Source organism: Bos grunniens, chromosome 5 (assembly GCF_055505025.1).
Source record: "Bos grunniens cultivar Pamir isolate PY7600 chromosome 5, Bosgru_T2T1.0, whole genome shotgun sequence".
NCBI classification, from domain to species: Eukaryota; Metazoa; Chordata; class Mammalia; order Artiodactyla; family Bovidae; genus Bos; species Bos grunniens.
The window spans coordinates 121,133,022-121,154,349 of NC_141169.1; the positions used below are offsets into that span (position 1 = coordinate 121,133,022).

General features: G+C 47.7%; 1 protein-coding gene across 22 annotated transcripts in view; it reads left to right on the plus strand.

Annotated features, from left to right (window-relative positions):
- PPP6R2 (protein phosphatase 6 regulatory subunit 2) overlaps window positions 1-21,328 on the plus strand; it is a 61,879-nt gene that overhangs the window by 3,302 nt on the left and 37,249 nt on the right. For 21 of the 22 annotated variants that reach the window (XR_015164686.1, XR_015164687.1, XR_015164688.1 and 18 more), the window contains one exon: window positions 12,532-12,658. The exons of the other annotated variant lie outside the window; for it this stretch is intronic. The gene's annotated coding sequence lies outside the window, so the exon portion shown is untranslated. The remainder of the gene's footprint in view (window positions 1-12,531; window positions 12,659-21,328) is intronic. 22 annotated transcript variants of the gene reach the window in all.

Consider the following 21,328-nt stretch of genomic DNA (forward strand, 5'->3'; position numbering starts at 1 on the left):
TTCTGAGCCCATGTGCTCTGTAGGGCCTGTGCTCTGCAGCAAGAGAAGCCACTGCAGTGAGACGCCAGGGGAGTCCCTGCTCGCTGCAACTAGAGAAAAGCCCACATAGCAAGGAAGACCCAGCGCAGCCAAAAATAAGTAAATAAATACACTTAAACAAAACAACGGTGAGTGACTTTTCATGTGCTTTTCGACCATTTGTGTATCTCTTGTTAAGTGTCCAGTCTTCTGTCTGCTCTTTGTTGGGTTGTCTTTATTATTCAGTTTTAGCAATTAAAAAAATTCTGGTTGAAGTCTTTTATGATGTGGATACATACACAGTGAGGGAGTGGGAGGAGGAGAGGAAATGAGGGGTTAATGTTTTTTCCTATTTTGTAATTTGCCCGATTCTTTTTTTTCTGAAAAATATTTATTTGGTCGCGACAGGTCTCAGCTGTGGCACACGGGCTCTCTGATGGCTGCCCTGTGGGTTCCGGCGTGTGCGGGCTCAGTGGTTGTGCTGTGAGTGGGCTTAGTTACCCTGTGGCATGTGGGATCCTAGCTCCTCCCCAGGGAAGGAGCCCGTGTCCCCTGCATTGCCAGGCAGATTCTCAACCACTGGGCCACCAGGGAAGTCTCAGCCTATTTGTTTCTTAATGGTATCTGTTTATGAGGAGAAAATTTTAATTTGGGTGAAGTAAAAATTTGTCAGTATTTTCTTTTTATGTTTATCATATGTTGTAAGAAACTTGCGCCTGCATCAGAATTGTGAAGACACTGTCCACTTTTTTGTCTTCGTAGAAGCTTTATAGTGGTAGCTTTTGTATTCGAGTTTATGAGTACTCTTTTTCCTTTAAACAGCTATCTTGAGATACAAATGACATAGAATAAACTACATGTTTGTAAAAATTGTTCATTTTATTTATTTAGCTGTGCCAGGTCTTAGTTGCAGCAAGTGGGATCTTGTGGCATGCAAAATTTTTAGTTGTGGCACATGGGGTCTAGTTCCCTGACCAGGGATTGGACCCAGCCCCCTGCATTGGGAGCTCAGTCTTAGCCCCTGGACCACCAGGGAAGTCCCTAAACTGCAGGTGTTTGAAGTGTAACATTGGGTAACTTTTGACATACGCACATACCTGTGAAATCATCACCACAGTCAAGATGGTGAATGTATCCATCATTTCCCAAATTTTCTCACGTCCCTTTGGGATCCCTCCTGCCAACCCTCTTTTGCCCCTCCACCTCCAGGCAAATACTGATCTCCTTTATGAATGATCCATCTTGTGTCTTTTTTTGTGTGAAGTGGAAAAGGGTACATTTCCCCCCCGTATGAATTAGATAATCATTCTAGTATCCTTTGTTGAAAAGACTGTCTTCATTAAATTGCGTTGGAACCTTTGTTATGAGTTAACTGAACATGTGTATGCAGGTTTGTTTCTGGGCTTTCTGTTATGTTCCATTGGTCTATTTTTTATCCTGTGCCAACACCACGCTGTCTTAGTGGCTGCGATTTTACGGTCAGTTTGGAACTCAGGTCACATAAGACTTCCACCTTTATTCCTCTACAAGATTGTCTTGCCAGCTTTAGAATAAGCTCTGCAATTTGGACATGAAGTTTTTCTGGGAGTTTGGTTGGGATCACATGAAATCTCTAGATCCGTGGTGGTGGTGTTTAGTCTAAGTCGTGTCCAGCTCTTTTGCAACCCCATGGACTATAGCCTGCCAGGCTCCTCTGTCCATGGGCTTCTCCAGGCAAGAATACTGGAGTGGGATGCCCTTCGCTTCTCCAGGGGATCTTCCCGACCGAGGAATCGAACCCAAGTCTCCTGCCTTTCAGGAGAATTCTTCACCACTGAGCCACTCGGGAAGTCCAGATCAATTTTAGAATTGAGTTATTGTATTAACTGAGTCTTCTGTGCAAATGGTACATCTCTCCATTTATTTAAATTTTCCTTAATTTTTCTCAGCAACATTTTGTAATTTTTGGTGTGAAAGATCACTTTTTTCATTCAGTATGTTTGTAAGTATTTGATAGTTTTGATGTTATTTAAAATATTTTTATATTATTTTTTCAGTTGCTTGTTCATATGCAAAAACACGGTTTATGTATACTGATCATGCATCCTGCAACTTTGCTCAGTTTACTTATCTGTTCTCATGGTAGGTTTGTATTCTGTCTGCATAAGAATAAAGACAGTTTTACTTTTCCTTTCCAATTATTATGCCTTTTGTTTCTTTTTCTTCGTAGTACGATCTAGGACCTCTACCATACTGCGGAATAGAAGTGGTGGTGTGGGTGCCGTGGGTCTTCAGTGGTTGAGTAGGTTGCCCTCTAGTTTGTTTGGGGGTGTTTTTACCACGAAAGGGTGTTGGATTCTGTCCAGTGCCTTTTCTGCATTTGTTGGGATGATTATTTAGTGTCTGTCCTTTATCTTATCAGTGTAACGAAAATGAAAGTGTTAGTCGCTCAGTCAAGTCCCACTCTTTGCGATCCTATGGACTGTACCCTGCCACGCTCCTCTGTCCATGGAGTTCTCCAGGCAAGAATACTGGGGCGGGTCGCCATTCCCTTCTCCAGGGGATCTTTACAAGCAGGGATCAAACCTGGGTCTCCCACATTGCAGGCGGATTCTTTTACCATCTGAGCCACCGGGGAAGCCCCATCAGTGTAATGTGTTGTATTAATTAATTTTCAGATGTTAAAGTAACTTGGCAGTTTTGGATAAATGCCCTTAGTGTGGGGGTATGTGGGGAATTCCCTGGTGGAGGAACTAAGAATAAGAAACTAAGATCCTGCACGCCGCCAGGCATGCCCCCCCCCCCACCCCCCCGCCAAAAGAAAGGTGGCTGGATTTTTGTTCACTAGTGTTTTGTTAAGGATTTTTTTGCATATATTATATATATATTCTTAAGAGATATTTGTGTATGACTTTTTTCCCCATATAATATTCTTTGTTTTGATATCTGTGTAATACTGGTCCCAAAGAATGAGTTGGGAAGTTTTTCATTCCGTTTTGTGGATTGGATTTCTATAAGGGATCATTTTCCTTTGGCTTAAAGCACGCACTTCAGTATTTCTTATGTTGTGGGTATGCTGGGGACAGAATCACTCCATTTTTGTTGGTGTGAAGAAGTCTTTACTTACCCTTCAGTTTTGAGAGGTATTTTTGCTGAATATAGAATTCCAGGTTGACAGCTTTTTTCCTTACGTGCTTTGAAAAAATTATTCCATTGTGGGTTTTTTCTAAGATTTTTTTTTTTTAATGTGGACCATTTTTAAAGTCTTTATTGAATTTGTTACAATATTGTTTCTGTTTTATGGGTTTTTGTTTTGTGGTTTGTCCACAAAGCATGTGGATCTTAGTGCCCCTGACCAGGGATCAAACCTGACGCTCGCACTGGACTGCGAAGTCCTAACCCCTGGGCCGCCAGGGAAGCCCTTTTTCGTTGTCTTCTGGCCTCTGTTGTTTCTGATGAGGAGTCAGCTGTCAGTCTTACTTTTGTTTACCTGATATCCTTTTTCCTTCTGTGTTTAAGATATGTATTTATTTTTATTAAATTCTTAAAAATTTTTTTTCCATTTGGGTATAGTTTTCTAGGTGTGGTGTTTCTGTATTTATCCTTCTTGGATCTGTGGGTTGATGTATTTAATCACCTTTGGAAACTTTTTGGCCATTGCCTCTTAAATATTTCTTTTACCTCCTAATCTTTCTTCTCTTGGAATCTGGTGGTATCTATTTTAGACTGTTTGATATTGCCCCACAGGTTTTGAATGTGTTGGTATTTTCAAACTCATTTTTCCCTCTTTGTTTACATTTGTATATTTTCTTTTCATCTGTCATCAAGCTCCCTGCTTTTCCTCTTTGTGCCCATTCTGTTATTAATTCTGTCCAGTGACATTTTCATTTCAGATGCTGTGGTTTTCAGCTTCCTTAGTGGCTCAGACAGTAAAGATCTGCCTGCAGTGTGGGAGACCTGGGTTTGATCCCTGGGTTGGGAAGATCCTGTGGAGAAGGGAACGGCTGCCCACTCTGGCATTCTGATCTGGCGAATCCCACGGACAGAGGAGCCTGGGAAGCTACAGTCTGTGGGGTCGCAAAGAATCGGACACAGCTGAGCGACTTTCACTTTCACTGAGTTTTTCAGTTCCAGAATTTCCTTTTGGTTCTTCTTTCAAGTTTGCATTTCCGGGCTAATATTCTCCACCTGTCATTCCTTCTGTTCTCTTTTCCTAAAATCCTTTAACATATTTATAATTATTCTTTTGAAGTTTTCATCTTCCAGTTTCAATATATGGTCATTTTTGCTTCCTGTAGATTGTTTTTTTCTCTTGATCATGGGTAACATTTTTCTTCTCTGCATGTGTAATAAATTTTTTTTTTAATTGCAAAATGGACATTGTGGGTAGTGTCTGCTAGAAACTTTGCTTTAGGTTGTCTCTCCTTAAAGAGTGTTGAGGTTTGTTAGGGCAGGCTGTTAAAATGACTAGAAGATGATCTTAATCCTGTCAAAGCTTTTCTAGAGTAGATATGTTTTGGTTTTGTTCTAAGTTTTAGGGCATAACTTTTAGCTCTGGAACATGAGTTTTACTCCTAAGGCATGGCCCTTCTGAGATTTTAATAGAAAACCCATCTAGTTTAGCAAAATTTAACCTCTGAATTCTGTCTGCACAGTGCTGGACAGCTGCCAAATCTTGGCTTAGCTCTTTCATCTCACAACAGCTGTTTTCTGCTCAGTTCCACCCCGCCCCCCCAGCTTCATCAAGGTGTAATTGACAAATAAAAATGTAATATATTAAAAGGACGTTGTGATGGTTTGATAAATGTAAACACTGTGAAGGAATTCTTCTCATCTAGTTAATTGTCACAGTTATCACTGTCTTAACATATATACACACGTACACATATGTGGTAAGAACATTTAGGTTTTGTCTTAGCAGATTTCAGTGCCTCGTTATTAACTGTAGTCACCATGTTTTACATCCAGTCCTCAGACCTTATTCATCTTGGGCTTCCCTGGTGGCTCAGTGGTAAAGAATTGGCCTGCAAATGCAGGACATGCGGGTTCGATCCCTGGGTTGGGAAGATCCCCTGGGGAAGAGAATGGCAACCCACACTAGTATTCTTGCCTGGGAAATCCCGCAGACAGAGAAGCCTAATGGGCTGAGGTCTGTGGGGTTGCATAGAGTTGGATTTAGCTGGTAAAAAATCCGCCTGTAATGCGGGAGACCTGGGTTTGATCCCTGAGTTGGGAAGATCCCCTGGAGAAGGGATAGGCTACCCACTCCAGTATTCTTGGGCTTTCCTGGTGGCTCAACCGGTAAAGAATCTGCCTGCAAGTGTGGAAGACCTGGGTTTGATCCCTGGGTTGGGAAGGTCCCCTGGAGAAGGGAACCCACTCCAGTATTCTGGCCTGGAGAATTCCATGGATTCAATAGTCCATGGGGTCACACACAGTCGGACACGACTGACTGACTTTCACTTTCACTCTCATAGAGTTGGACATGCCTGAGCACACGCGTGCACTTCTCTTTTTGATTTTCCCATTCTGTTTCAGCCGTCCTGGTAGCCCTGAAATCGGACCTCTCTCCTCCTGTGGTCGACTCTGCGTCAGGAGCTCTTCAGTGTAGAGCTCGTGGGGTTCGCTCTTCTTAGAGTGACTGTGTTCCCCCCACTTACTGCATGTTTTTGAGTGGTCTCTGGTATCTTCAAATAGCTGTTTTTATGTTTTGTTTAGAGTTTATACTTATTATCAGCAGGGAGATTAGTGTGATATAGCTGCTCCAGTTTTTCTAGAACCAGAACTCAGGGAGCTGCACTTTTAAACCTGTGCAGCAGAGGGCAGGGAGGGAGACAGAACTGACGCTGGGAGGTGCCCGCTGGTGGACTGAGCAGAGGAAGTGGGAGCTGACAGAGAGTGGCTCTGGGGGCCACAGGACCCTGCAGGGTATGGTGTCAGGGAAGCTACGACATGGTGTTACTTCCACCGTGTCAGGCTGGGAGATGCTGAGGGGGCGGTCCTGGATGGGCACTGACTTCCTTAATGGAAACAGTCTGATGGCGTGGTGGGCTCAGGAGCTGGATGGGAGGGGACGGCGAAAGCCAGCGTCCCTCGGGGAAGCATTGCTGTGAGCAGGATCAGAGAAGCGTCTGTGGGGCAGGGTGTGCACGCCTGTGCGCGTGCACAGTGAGCAAGGGGAGACAGGCAGACCGGAGGTGTGAAGGGCAGGGTTGAGCGTGCGGGTGCAGTGGTTGTCTTGGCGGGAGCAAGGCCCTTTTTGTGCTGTAATGACGGGGGCAGGGACTGTGATGCCAAATTTGGTGAGCCAAATCTGCACGAAGACTAGAGGGTTCCCACTTGAGACTGTGTGCTTTTTCTGTGAATTAGGGGGTAAGGATGTTGAAGGGTTGCGAGGGAACAGAAGGAATCAAAGGACTGTTTTTCCTGAGTTGGTGGGTTGAACCCAGTTTGGGTGGCGCTGGCTCCTGTCTGCTGTGTGTGGAGCCGGGCCTCCTCGCGAGCCGGGGCTCTCCAGGGTTCAGTCATCCTTAGGGAGGCTGGAAGGGCTTCTTTGCACCGGCCACAGGGCTCCTCGGGGGCGAGAGCAGAGGCTGTGAGGCCTCTCGGAGCTCAGACTTGGACCCGCCCCATCGCTCCCCACCTGTGGTGACTGGGGGTCCTGGGCAGGGAGCCTTGCTTTTTGATGCGAGGGGTTGTGCAGAGTTCGTGTCTGTCCAGCATCTGTCCCAGTCTTCTCAGGAGAGGCAAGCTTGCTCCAAGAGGAAGTAGGCTCGCAGGGCTGTGTTCTCTGTGCACATGAGGTTTGTGGTCAGTAACTTAAAAGGAGTAGATAGAGCTCCAGCAGGTTTCTTCATGGGAGCCGTCGCCGCCCTGCCTCCTGAGTTCAGTCCTGCGGGCTCTCTCCCAGCCCCCCAGCCTCTCCTCGGGGGCCACCGCAGAGCTGCCTTCTCGCTGGGGGGCGAGCTGTGGCTCCTGGGGCCTTGGCGCCTCTGGTCTGCTCTCCTCTGGGAACTTGACTCCTGCCTGTCAGCCCACTGAGTGTGCGTGTTTTTCATGAAGATGTAATTCCTGTCCTGAGAGATCCAGTCTTGTAAAGGGTGCAGTTCGTTGGTGTTGAGCACACTCAGAAAGTCGTGCGCCGTGGCCACTGCCTGACCCCAGCTCGTCACGGTGAAGGCCCTGGGCGCTGTACTCCGGGGGCTCGCTGGGTGACGCCCTGGGTCACGCCTTTGCTTCCGTTCCATCTGCCTCAGCCTACTGCCCCTTCTGTGACTCCTCTTTCCTCCTGTATCAACTAGAATCTGGGCCAGAGTCTGGTATTGTGTAGAGACTGAGAACATGGACTTTGCTCTCAGACAGCTTGGGCTCCCGTTCAAGAGCTGACAGTAACCTCCTGGCCTTGGGCTGGTCCTGTCACGATTGCGGCCTCTGCAGTCTCACTTGTGACCTGGGCTTGGTGGCGGATTGCGCCCTGCACTGAGTCGTACTTGGCTCACGGCTGCCGGCCCTTAGTAGTAAGGCCCCCATGACAGTGGCTCCCGTTGCTTCTTAGGGTAGCGTCACCCTGCATCAGTGCTCCTTCAATTAGTCCTTTTGTGCTCTTGTTTGGACTCAGCTCTGTTCATTGCCCCGGTTTCTACCCTCGTGCTGTTGGGGAGTTTTTCTGCCTATTTGGCACTGCTTTTTAGCTGCCTGTTTAACATTACTTTTCCTTCCAGAGTCTCAGCCTAGAGACTCCAGGTAGTCCAGTGGTTAAGAATCCACCTGCCTATGCAGAGGACACGGGTTTGATTCCTGGTCTGAGAACTAAGATCCCACATGCCTTGGGGCAGCTAAGCCCGTGTGCCACAACTCCTGAAGCTCTGCACCCTGGAGCCCGTGCTCCTGGGCGAGAGAGCCTGCCGCACCGAGAAGCCTGCACTGCACTTGGAGGGCAGCGCCCACTCACCGCTGCTTGACGGGGCCCGCGCGCAGCGACGAGGACCCGCGCGCAGCGACGAGGACCCGGTGTAGCCGGAGTGACAGGCGCAGCCTAGGCACGAGCGTGCCTGCCCGCCGCCTTGGTTTTGGTTCTCCCAGGAGCGCGGTGCTGAGAGCAGGTCCAGGCAGGCACTGCCTGCCGGTCTCATCTGTGTGCTGGGGCGGGTCTCTGTGGCGCAGATTCTTACCCTCCATGCCACCAGGGAACTCCTAGAAACATTTTTTTAAGTAGGTGGCATATGTCAGTGGTCTTCCATGGTGTCTCAGACAGTAAAGGATCTACCCACAATGCAGGAGACCCAGGTTTGATCCCTGGGTTGGTGCTATCCCCTGGAGAAGGGAATGGCATCCCGCTCCAGGATTGTTGCCTGGAGAATCCCATGGACAGGGGAGCCTGGTGGGCTACAGTCCATGGCGTCACCCAGGGTCAGACACGACTGAGCGACTAATATCGTCTCCATATATAAGCAAATAGTTAACATTTATTAGATCTCAATACGTGGATATTTTTATATTTTTCTCTGGACTTTTTAATATTTTAAATATTTTTTTCATGATTGAAGATAAAAAATACTTAAAACTAGATTACAGTGTGTTGATTCTCTTGCAATAGTTCTGAGGAAGGACTCAAGAAAGCCTGATAAAAGTGATTGTCTTTGAATTTTGAATTTGAGGGGCAGATAGGAATTTGCCAGGTAAGGAAGGTGGAGGGAGGGCGTTTCAGGCAGAGGCCCATGTGCCGAGGTGTCCGCTGCAGAGGCTGGCAGTGAGTCGGGAAATAGTGCAGGGTGGGTGAGGGAGCAGGGGTGCGCTGAGAGTGCGGCGGTGCCCGGCTTGGCCTGCGGTCAGGGCTCAGCGTGTGCTCTCGGGGCCTTGTCCTCTTTTCCTGCCTTTTGCTGGATTGAGAGTCTGTTTGTGATTCTCTTTGGGTCTTTGTATATCTTTCATGTCTCTCTTTAACATGTCTCATCTTCCCTCTAGGTTTTTGAACATATGGAATACAGTTAGAACAACTGCTTAATGTCCTTGTCTATTAATTTTACTGTCTGTGTTATTTCTGGGTGGATTATGGTTTGTGTTTTCCCGCTTCCTTGCATATCTGGTCATTTTTGATTGGATGCCAAGATACTGTGACTTTTATCTTGTTGGATGCTGGGTATTTTTGTTTTCTATAAATATTCTTGACCTTTGTCTGGAATGTTGTTAAATCACTTGGAAAGAGTTTAATTCTGTGAAGTGAAGTGAAAGTCACTCAGTTGTGTCCGACTCTTTGCAACCCCATGGACGGTAACCTGCCAGGCTCCTCTGTCCATGGAATTCTCCAGGCCAGAATACTGGAGTGGGTAGCCGTTCCCTTCACCAGCGGATCTTCCCAACCCAGGAATCGAACCGGGGTCTCCTGCATTGCAGGCGGATTCTTTACCAACTAAGCTAGATTCTGGGGTCCGGCTTTTAGGCTTTGTCAGGTGGGACAAAGTTGAGTCGTGTTGAGTCGTGTTGAGTCCAGGTCTCATGTTGCCCCACCAGTGAAGCAGAAGTCTTCTGAATTCTTTGTGCAGTGCCTTGAAGTTAGGGAAATAGCCACTGTGACTGGGAGGAGGAGTACCTCTCCTTGACCCATGTGAACTTGGAGGATCGTTCTTCTAATCCTTGGCTTGGCTGCTTGGGCTGAGCAGTACCTGGCCAGAGCAGGCACATCCTCCGCTCTCTGCTTGGCAACGCTCGCGCCTTGCCCCCTGGACTCCCAGCGCTCTTTCTTCCCCTCGGGGACTGCTGGACCCACCTGGTTCCTCTGCTGTGACCCAGAACTCTTGTCAGGCAGGAAGCTGGGCAGTTAACGGGCTCCTCTTGTTCCCTCCTTGAGGATCACTGTTTTCCCCGCCAGACAGCCAGTGTCCTGAGAGCTGTTTCATTTGTGAATCTGGTCCTTGTTGTTTCATCTCGGCTAGAAGCAAAAGTATCAAAAACAGATCCTTGAGTGAAGGCATCAGGAGGCACAGAAGGGAGTGCTGGGGCCTGTGAGAGTGCTGCCCCCTTCCAGTTTGGGGTGCCTGTGTGGACCTCAGGGAATACGTGTGTTTAAGGAAGGAGGTGGGGTAGGGCTTGGGAGAAAGGGGTCACAGGAAAATCAGGCTGCCAATGAGATCTGAGAGCCTGCTGTGGTCTGAGCAGGAGGACAGGGTGCCTGCCTTGGGAGGGAGGGCATGGGAGAGGGTGGCGCTGCCAGGCAGTGTGAGCATGGGGTGCGTGCTCAGGGTCCCTGCCTGCCGAGGAGCCTCGTCTCCCGTTCCTTGGCTGCACACCCTCTCCCCCACCCCATTCCCTGGCTGCACCCCGCCATTCCCCAGCTGCATGGCCACCCCATTCCCCGGCTGCACCCCCCTGCCCCAGCTGCATGGCCACCCCGTTCCCCAGCTGCACCCCCCCGTGCCCCAGCTGCACGGCCCCCTACCCGTTCCCCAGCTGCACCTCCCACCATGTCCTGGCTGCATCCCCCATTCCCCAGCTGCACCCTGTATGTCCCGGCTACACCCCTCATGCCCCGGCTGCACCCCCACCATGTCCCGGCGGCACCCCCATGTCCCGGCGGCACCCCCCCGTTGCCTGGCTGTACCTCCCATGTCCCGGCTGCACCCCCTGTTCCCCGGCTGCACCCCCCACGTCCCGGCTGCACGCCCCATTCCCCGACTGCACCCCTGTTTCCCGGCTGCACCCCCCATGTCCCGGCTGCACGCCCCATTCCCCGACTGCACCCCTGTTTCCCGGCTGCACCCTCCTGTTCCCCGGCTGCACCCCTCATGTCCCGGTGGCACCCCCTACCATGTCCCGGCGGCACCCCCATGTCCCAGCTGCACCCATTCCCCGGCTGCACCCCCCGTTCCACGGCTGCACCCCCCGTTCCACGGCTGCACCCCCCATGTCCCGGCTGCAACCCTCATGTCCTGGCTGCACCCCCCACCATGTCCCAGCTGCACCCCCCACGTCCCGGCCGCACCCCCATGTCCCAGTTGTTGGGCTTCCTCCAGCTCACACTGAGGAGAATGTGTCAAGAAGTTGCAGTGTTATAAAAGCACCCTGTTCAGAGGCAGAATAAACAGGTCTGAGGGCCTTTATAGAGATAGTTCTTTATTTTGAAACTGTGAAGTGCTGGAAAGCCAATTTTGAATTGGGTGGGAATTTGAGAATAGCAGTTCAGGACAACCAAGCAATAACAAAAGCCATAGGCAAGTCTCCCAAACAAAGAAGACGAAGGTTACTATGTAGAGAAAAAGGAGGAAGTTGGGAGGTACTCTTGAACAAAAGTCCCTTGGAGGAAATGAGAGTTCAGGGTGCTGACGGTTTGTTACTGACTGAGTTGCTGGGCAGATGGGAAGCCTTCCTCCATGGGAGTCTGTGATCGAAACCCGGTAGTGCTGGGTGAGGGCTCCCCTTTGGACCTCCTGACTCAGTTTTAAAGGAAGGGTTCTTTGTTCTCTTTCACAGTTTTAAAAACTAGTTTCCTGTCTTAGGATATGACATTGACTTACTGCTGGTTTACTAGCACAACTCCAAGTACTTTTTTTTTCTTTTTATGTGAAATTTAAAAATACACCAGAAAACACTGAATACCCTTGTGCTCATTTCCCAGCTTAATCGGTGATCAGCACTTTGCCAGTTTTTTTGTTGTTGTTGGTGTTCTTCTCTCTCACCCCTTTAAAATTTGTTTGGCTCTTGTGTTTTGGTAAAGTGTTTTAAAAGTAAATCCAAAAAATAATGTCATTTCACTCATGAATACTTCATTTTTTCTGCTAGATAAGGGAGGTTTTTATTTTTAAAAACAAGTGACCATATTATTTTTACAACTAAGAGATGTGCATTAATTCCTTAGTGCTAATACCAGTCTGTATTTAGATTTTCCCAATAGCATCAAAAATACACTCTTCAAGTTGATTCATTTTAATTGGACCCAAACAAGATTTAAATATTGTATTTGATGAATCAGTCTCTTAAGGCTCTTATATTCTAGAATGGACATCCCTCCTTATTGCATAAGTATGATTTTCAAATGGTAAAATCATGACTTTCGTGCAGAGTGAACAGCCCAGGGCTCTCTTAGTCTGTTCTTGCTGCGCGCCTTGAAGTCAGGATTTCCTACGAGGATTGCGAGTCACATTGTTTGCAAACGCTGTGTAGCAGTCCCACCTGGAACACTCTGGGACACGGTTTTCTGGAAGCCGTGAGGGACGTGGCTTGTCATCTGGTGATCCGGATGTGTGTTTGTTGGTGTTGGTAGTGTAGGCGTGGAAGTGGGCAGCTGCACAGACCCTGCTCATGGCCCTGCACCCCGGCCATTGAGCTGGCTGACCAGCCGGAGGTGGGCGTGTGGCGCTGGCACCAGTCCCTGCAGAGCAAGCAAGGACAGGGGAGTTTTTAGATCCTTGGTCATGAATTGTTCTGATTATCTGAATTCTCAGTTAAGGTAATGACTTTTGTTTTCCTTTTCTGTATTATTTTGGTGAGTTGACTTTAAAGATGTAGAACTTAAGTTTTTTTTCCTCTCTTATTTTTCAGGTGAAGAGATTATACATCTACTGAATGAAAAATTTCTTCTTAAAGTTGCATATACTCCAAGAAAAAATCCCAAATGTTTTTATATTTTGCCTAAATATAAAATTTAAAGAAGGAGTTTCCATAGAAGGTAAGAATTGTTTTTGACTCTCGTTAATTGTGTGGTGTATACAAATCCGCGGTATGAGGAGACACTCGAGGATGGATGACAACAAAAGTTGTAGTTTTGAAGCTGTGTATATGGTCTCTTGACTTTTGGGGTTTCTTTGACCCTTGTGTGTCTGGTTTTGAGGTGCTGTGTTGTGGAAAAGTGACGTGGCCTCTCTAAGCCAAAGTGTAACCCAAATAAAACAGCCAAGTCGTGTGTGTGCTGCGTGGCGAGCGCTCTGTATCACTCGTGCGGAGCAGGTGGCTCGGGCTCGGGTGTGAGCATGGTCAGCGTCAGAGCACAGTCCATACAGGCGCCGGAAAGGGAGGGAAGGACTCGTGCCTCCGCAGGAGCAGAAGCTCCTGAAAGGCCCTCCCACTGCAATCCAGTCAGATCCTGGATGAATTACGGTAGTTACAACTTCTTGTGTGTGCTTCAGTGCTTTAAAAACTAAGCCAAGAGGACTTCCCTGCTTGTCCAGTGGGCAGGAATCCACTATGTGATACAGGGGACAGGTGTTCAATCCCTGGTCTGGGAACAAAGCTTCCACATGCTGTGGAGCCACTAAGCCCGTGCACTGCGTTGAGTCTGCTCATTGCACTGAGAATCCGCACGCTGTGATGCAAGATCCCTCACGATGCAGGGAAGATTCCGAATGCCACAACTAAGAGCCATTGCAGCCAGCTAAGTAAATAAATAAAACTTAAAAATTAAGCCATCTCTTCAGAAGTCGAAAGAGACTTGTTCTTCAGTCTCTAAGTCCTGCCCGACTCTTCGACACCATGGGCTGCGGCACACCGGGCTTCCCTGTCCTTCACTGTCTCCCGGAGTTTGCTCAGACTCATGTCCACCCTCTTCTGGAGGCAGCTTCTGGCCAGTTCCGCATCTGACAGGGCTTCGACGGTGGGTTTGCAGAGTCCAGATGGTTCAGCATGGTCTTAGGTAAACTATTCTCCGGTAATCATTTGAACTTGCCTTTGTGTTTGTGGTTATTTCTTCTTTTCACTTCTGATGTTAGATTTTTACTCATCTGTTCCTGCCAGCCACCCCCTTTCCCTGGGTCTCCCTCCTGCCGCCCCCGGTGGACTATGTGCAGTATAGACATGATCTTGTTTGTGGATTGATTGATTGTGCAGGTATCCACTGCTCTCCATGGACTTGCCTTGTCATTTTTTTCCAGACCAGTGCGGTTTCAGTGGTGTGTTGATAAATGTTTAACTACTGACTCTCTGGGAGACTCAGAACCCTCCTCGCTTACAGCATCTGTTGACTGCGCAGTGCAGAACTTCCCTCATGCCCACCTTCAGCTGCACCGTGATGCCACTGAAGCTGGCTCCGGGAGAGGCTCTGGTCTGCTCCCTTGAGCAAGCTGTGCCTCCCCTGGCCGCTGTTGAGCCCAGCCTTGGCAGCACGGTGGCCGTGTCTCTGTTTCCTCCTCTCTGCCATCAGTACCTCTGAGGAGAGGTTGTGCCAGTCCTGTTCCGGGCTCCTCACCCAGAGGGCAGCTCGAGTCACCCTCACAGCAGTCCTCGGCGGTGCTCCTTGTCCCAGTTTTCAGGTGAGGACACGACACACAGGAGGCCAGGTCCCCCAGCAGAGCCAGCGCTGGACTGACCTGTGGTCGGAGGCTCCTTTTCTCTTAGCAACAGTCTCTACCACAGAATGTCCATTTCTGAAGGGCTCTGTTCATGGAACTGCGTGGTTGTGTGGGCAGCGTTTCTCTTTGGAAGCTGCCTTCTGTCTGATGGTTGTACTAACCAGAAGTCAGGCAAGCAGCAGCACTTGAAGTTTCTTCATTGGCTGTTGGATAAGAGTCTGGAAGGTAATGGCAGTACTTTGCTTGGCATTCCAGAGAGACTGGAGGGCGTTGTCAGGGTATGACAGGGATGCTTGTAGAGTGCTGGAGCTCAGGTGTAACCAGAGAATCTCAAGTCACCACGCCGTTCACGGGCCAGTTGCTCAGTCACTCAGTCATGTCCGACTCCTTGCGACTCCATGAACGGCAACGCTCCAGGCTTTCTTGTCCTTCACTGTCTTCCAGTTTGCTCACCCTCGTGTCCATCGAGTCGGTGACGCCATCCAACCGTCCCGTCCTCGTGTCCATCGAGTCGGTGACGCCACCAACCGTCCCGTCCTCGTGTCCATCGAGTCAGTGACGCCACCAACCGTCCCGTCCTCCGTCACCCTTTATCCCCTGTCCTCAGTCTGGCCCAGCGTCAGGGTTTTTTCCAGTGAGTCAGCTCTTCCCATCAGGTGGCCAAAGGATTGGAGCTTCAGCATTACTCCTTCCAATTAATATTCAGGGTTCATTTCCTTTAGGATTGACTGGTTTGATCTTGCTGTCCAAGGGGAGTCTCTGGAATCTTCTCCAGCACCAGTTCAAAAGCATCAATTCTTCGGTGCCCCACTTTCTTTATAGTCCAGCTCTCACATCCATACATGGCCACTGGAAAAACCATAGCTTTGACTATACATACCTTTGTTGGCAAAGTAATGTTTCTGCTTTTTAATATGCTGTCTAGGTTTGTCATAGCTTTTCTTCCAGGGTGCAAGAATAACTTTTAATTTCATGGCTGCAGTCACCATCTGCAGTGATTTTGGAGCTCAGGAAAATAAAGTCTGTCACTGTTTCCATTTTTTTCCCTATTTCCCATGAAGTGATGGGACTGGATGTCATGATGGTAGTTTTTTGAATGTTGAGTTTTAAGCCAGCTTTTTCACCCTCCTCTTTAATTTTCATCAAGAGGCTCTTCAGTTCCTCTTCACTTTCTGCCATAAGGGTGGTGTCATCTGCATACCTGAAGTTATTGATATTTCTCCCAGCAGTCTTGATTCCAGCTTATGCTTCATCCAACCCGGCATTTTGCATGATGTGCTCTGCATATAAATTAAATAAGCAGGGTGACAGTATACAGCCTTGATGTACTCCTTTCAAATTTTGAACCAGTCCAATGTTCCATGTCTGGTTCTAAGTTTTGCTTCTTGGTTTCTTTGCTTCTATGGGTTTCTCAGGAGGCAGGTAAGGTGCTCTGCTATTCCCGTGTTTTTAAGAATTTTCCATAGTTGGTGGTGATCAACATAGTCAAAGGCTTTAGTATAGTCAGTGAAGCAGAAGTAGATGTTTTTCTGGAATTCTTTTGCTTTTTCTGTAATCCAGCAGATGTTGGAAATTTGATCTCTGGTTCCTCTGCCTTTTCTGAATTCAGCTTGTACTTCTGAAAGTACTCAGTTCGCTTGAAGGATATTGGGAATTACTTTGCTAGCATGTGAAATGAGTGCAGTTGTGTGGTAGTTTGAGCATTCTTTGGCGTTGCCCTTCTTTGGGATTGGAATGAAAGCTGACCTTTTCCAGTCCTGTGGCCACTACTGACTTTTACAAATTTGCTGGCGTATTGAGTGCAGCACTTTAATAGCATCATCTTTTAGGATTTGAAATAGCTCAGCTGGAATTTTGTCACCTCCAGTAGTTTGGTTGGTAGTAATGCTTCCAAAGGCCCACTTGACTTCACACTCCAGAATGTCTGGCTCTAGGTGAGTGATCACACCATCCTGGTTGTCCAGGTCACCAAGATCTTTTTGGTAGAGTTCTTTTGTGTGTTTTTTCCGCCTCTGCTTACTATCTTCTGCTTCTGTTAGGTCCATATCGTTTCTGTCCTTTATTGTGCCCATTTTGCATGAAGTTTTCCCTTGGTAGCTCTAATTCCCTTGAAAAGCGCTCTAGTCTTTCACATTCTGTTGTTTTTCTCTGTTTCTTTGCATTGTTCGCTGAAAGTCAAAGTCAAAGGGTTAGTCTCTCAGTCGTGTCCGACTCTTTGCGCCCCCATGAACTGTAGCCCACTAGGTTCCTCTGTCCATGGGGTTCTCCCCTGGAGTGGGTAGCCACCTTCTCCAGGGGATCTTCCTGACCCAGGCATCAAACCCAGGTCCCCTGCATTTCAGGCAGATATTTTACTGTGTGAGCCATCAGGGGAGAGGAGGCTTTCTTCTTTCTCTTTGCTATTGGAATTCTGCGTTCAGATGGCATATCTTTCTTTTTCTCCCTTGCCTTTCGCTTCTCTTCTTTCCTCAGCTGTTGGTAAGGCCTCCTCAGACAGCCACGTTGCCTTGTTGCGTTTCTTTTTCTTGGGGATGGTTTTGTTCACTGCCTCCTGTACCGTGTTCCAAACCTCTGTACGTGGTTCTTCAGGCACTCTGTTGATCAGATCTCATCCCTTGAATCCATTTGTTACTTCCACTGTATAATCCTAAGGAATTTGACTTAGTTCATACCTGAATGGCCTAGTGGTTTTCCCTACTTTTTTCAGTTTTAAGTCTGAATTTTACTATAAGGAGCTCATGATCTGAGCCGCAGTCGTGAGCCAGTGCCTTGTTCTAAAGACGAGCTGTCAGTGGCGGGCCTCTGGGTCATCTTGGGAAGGAAAGTTAGCCTTCTGGTAGGCAAGGGTGCAGTAAGAGGATGCTAGCATCTCTTTGGAGGGTAGCACAGAGTTGTTGGGATACAAGAAGTGTTTGGAAAAGACGTGTGCAGCCGCTACCCGAGTGACAGTTCTAAAGCTACTTTATACCAGTTCCTTGGCCATGAGATGCGCTTGCCTAAACTGGGGCTGTCGCTGTGAACTCTCCAGGGATGCCGCTGCTGAGATCACCCGTTTCTTACAGTGCGTGGCTAGTCACTGAAGCTCAGGAACGTTAGTACACAGAGATTTTTGGTTGAATGATCTAGAATTGTAGCAATGTGGGCCAGTGAGCTAATGGTCAGTTTAAGTGAATGACTTTGAGAGTAATTTAGTTTTATTTCTAGTCACAGTGCTGGTTTATATGTAATAGGTGAGATGAGCAAGGGTGAGCTTTTCTTTAAAAAATTGTTTTTTAAATTTATTTATTTTTGGCTGCATTGGGTCTTCGTTGCTGCTCATGGGCTTTCTCTATTTGTGACGAGGAGGGACTCCTCTCTAGTTGGGGTGGCAGTCTCCTCATTGCAGGGCTCTCCTCGTCGTGGAGCACAGGCTCAGAAGTTGTGGTGCACAGGCTTAGTTGCCTTGTGGCACGTGGGATCTTGGACCGGGGATTGAACCTGTGTCGCCTGAATTTGCAGGCAGATCTCTTAACCACTGGACCACCAGGGAAGTCCCCTAAAGTGTGTGTCTTTTGTTGGAGATTGTTTTTTAGAAATTAAATCTGAGAAAATTCTTTTGCATTGATTAGTTTATTCCATATATTATACAACTATTAAAATTATCATTAGGACTAATTTCTTTTTTAAAATTCATTTTTATTGAAGTATAGTTGATTTACAGTGCTGTATGTTAGTATTAATTTCTACCATTTTGTTTCACATTTTCCTTTACTAGTACTTCCCTGTTTTTATATCTCCTTTTCTATTTTCCGTCGGATAGATTATTTTTGTTTTACTCCTGATTAAAAGTTACACATTCTATTTTGTGTGTGTGTGTGTGTATGACCTTGAACTTAAGACCCTTTGTTATGGGTGTTTGACTTTTCAAGCTTTATAGGATCTTTGCTTTCCTTCAGTAGGACAACTGTCCTAATCAGGAGAGGCATGTCCTCTCCTGATTGACGTGCCCCAAAATTCTGACCTCTGCTCTATTTTACTTAAAAATGTGAGTAGTGATTGAAGGATATATTAGGATTCGTGGGCTTCCCTGGTGGCTCAGTGGTAAAGAATCTGCCTGCCAATGCAGGAGACACAGTTTTGATCCCTGCTCTGGGAAGATCCCATGTGCCTTGGAACAGCTAAGATTGTGTGCCACCCTCCTGGGCTTCTGCTCTAGAGCCCGAGAGCTGCACCTGTGAAGCCCTCTTTGCCCGGGAGCCTGTGCACCACAGCGAGAGAAGCCACCACAGTGAGGAGCCCACACGCCGCGCTGAGGAGCAGCCCCTGCTCACTGCAGGTGGAGAAGAGCCTGTGCAGCAGGCAAGACCCGGCACAGCCCAGAGTGCATAAACAAGTTTTTGGAAAAAGGATATGTTAGGATTCCTTATCTTGTTACTGGATAATGCAAAGCTTGTTTTAGTAGCAGTTTTGTGGCGATTCTGGGTGGGAGTGGTGGGTGGTGGTTTGCCATCTCCATGAAGAAGACCAATGAATACGGGTGAGGCTGAGGTCAGGCTGCAGACGGAGAGGCGGAAGGGGCCCTGAGGGAGTCTGTTTTCTGTTGTTGTTACTGAAACCCTGTAGATGTTTTTGTAAATTGCAGGTTATTTTATAGTAAGCCTCTCCAATTTATGAATCCTTTCTAAATCTTGCACTTAGCTTTATAGCTCTTTTGTCACTATTTAGCCTTACCGGAGAAGGCAGTGGCGCCCCACTCCAGTACTCTTGCCTGGAAAATCCCATGGAGGGAGGAGCCTGGTAGGCTGCAGTCCATGGGGTCGCTAAGAGTCGGACATGACTGAGCGACTTCACTTTCACTTTTCACTTTCATGCATTGGAGAAGGAAATGGCAACCCACTCCAGTGTTCTTGCCTGGAGAATCCCAGGGATGGGGAAGCCTGGTGGGCTGCCGTCTATGGGGTCGCACAGAGTCGGACACGACTGAAGTGACTTAGCAGCAGCATTTAGCCTTACGGAGAAGGCAATGGCACCCCACTCCAGTACTCTTGCCTGGAAAATCCTATGGACGGAGGAGCCTGGTAGGCTGCAGTCCATGGGGTTGCTGAGGGTCAGACACGACTGAGCAACTTCACTTTCACTTTTCACTTTCATGCATTGGAGAAGGAAATGGCAACCCACTCCAGTGTTCTTTGCCTGGAGAATCCCAGGGACGGGGGAGCCTGGTGGGCTACTGTCTCTGGGGTCGCACAGAGTCAGACACAACTGAAGCGCCTTAGCAGCAGCATTTAGCCTTAAGTCTTTTTTCTAACGGTTTCTTGACCTCTGTGACTGTTGGGTGCAGTGCTGTGTCTGCTCGTGGCTGCGCCCGGCCTTTCTCTGGGCGGTGTGAGCGGGGGCGGCTCTCTGCTTGCAGTGCTCCGTGCTCACGGCGGCTTCTCGTGCCGTGACTGGGCTCCGGGTGCGAGGCTTCCTTCACGGCGGCACGTGGGCTCAGTAGTTGTGCACTGGCTTAGTTGCCCCGCAACATGTGGGATCTTCCCGGATCAGGGATTGAACCTGTATCTTCTATATTGTCAGGCAGGTTCTGTTTTTTTTTTCTTTCTACCCCCCCTTTTTTTTAATATAAATGTATTTATTTTAATTGGAGGCTAATTACTTTACAATATTGTATTGGTTTTGCCATACATTGATATGAATCTGCCACGGGTGTACACGTGTTCCCCATCCTGAACCCCCCTCCCACCTCCCTCCCCATCCCATCCCTCTGGGTCATCCCAGTGCACCAGCCCTAAGCTTCCTATATCATGCATGGAACCTGGACTGGCGATTCGTTTCACATATGGTATTATACATGTTTCAATGCCACTCTCCCAAATCGTCCCACCCTCACCCTCTCCCACAGAGTCCAAAAGACTGTTTTATACATCTGTGTCTGTTTTGCTGTCTCGCATCCAGGGTTGTCATTACCATCTTTCTAAATTCCATATATATGCGTTAGTATACTGTATTGGTGTTTTTCTTTCTGGCTTACTTCACTCTGTATAATAGGCTCCAGTTTCATCCACCTCATTAGAACTGATTCAAATGTATTCCTTTTAATGGCTGAGTAATACTCCGTTGTGTATATGTACCACAGCTTTCTTATCCATTCATCTGCTGATGGACATCTAGGTTGCTTCCATGTCCTGGCTATTATAAACAGTGCTGGGATGAACATTGGGGTACACGTGTCTCTTTCAATTCTGGTTTCCTCCGTGTGTATGCCCAGCAGTGGGATTGCTGGGTCATATGGCAGTTCTGTTTCCAGATTTTTAAGGAATCTCCACACTGTTCTCCATAGTGGCTGTACTAGTTTGCATTCCCACCAATAGTGTAAGAGGTTCTTAACCACTGTTAAGAATACTACCAAAAAAAAAGAATATTACAAAAACATAATATTGAGGGATTTCCTTGGTGCTCCATTGGTTAGGACTCCATATTTCTACTGCAGGGGACGCTGGTTCGATCCCTGATCAGGAAACTAAGATTCTGCGTGCCGTGCTGTGCAGCCAAAAAAAAGTGATAAAAATATTATATGAGGTATAATTTACATACAGTAAGTGGACCCATTTTATGTTTGTAGTTCTGTGAATTTTAATAAATACACCGCCATGGTCAAGATGCAGGGTATTTTGACATCGCTCTCACAACTCTGTCTTGTTGCTCTTGCCTGTAGCCTGTGACCCTGAGCAGCCTCTCGTCTCCTTGGCACCATGGGTTCAGTTTGCTGTGCTTAAAGTTGCATTTAAATGGAATGATTTAGCTTTGCTCTTTCGTGTCCGGCTTCTTCACTCACCAGGGTTTTAGCTTCATCTGTCCTCACAGAGGCGCTTGCTCCTCTCTGCTGAGTAGTCTTCTGTTGTAGGAATGGCATCACTTATCTCTCATCTGTCGGTGGGCATTTGCTTCCAGTGTTTGGCTGTTATGAATAAGGCATTTGTGAACCTTCGTTTACAAGGCGTCTTTGTTTGGATTTATGATTGCATTTCTCTAAAGTTAATACCTGGGATTGGAATTGCTGGGTCACATGGTAAGTG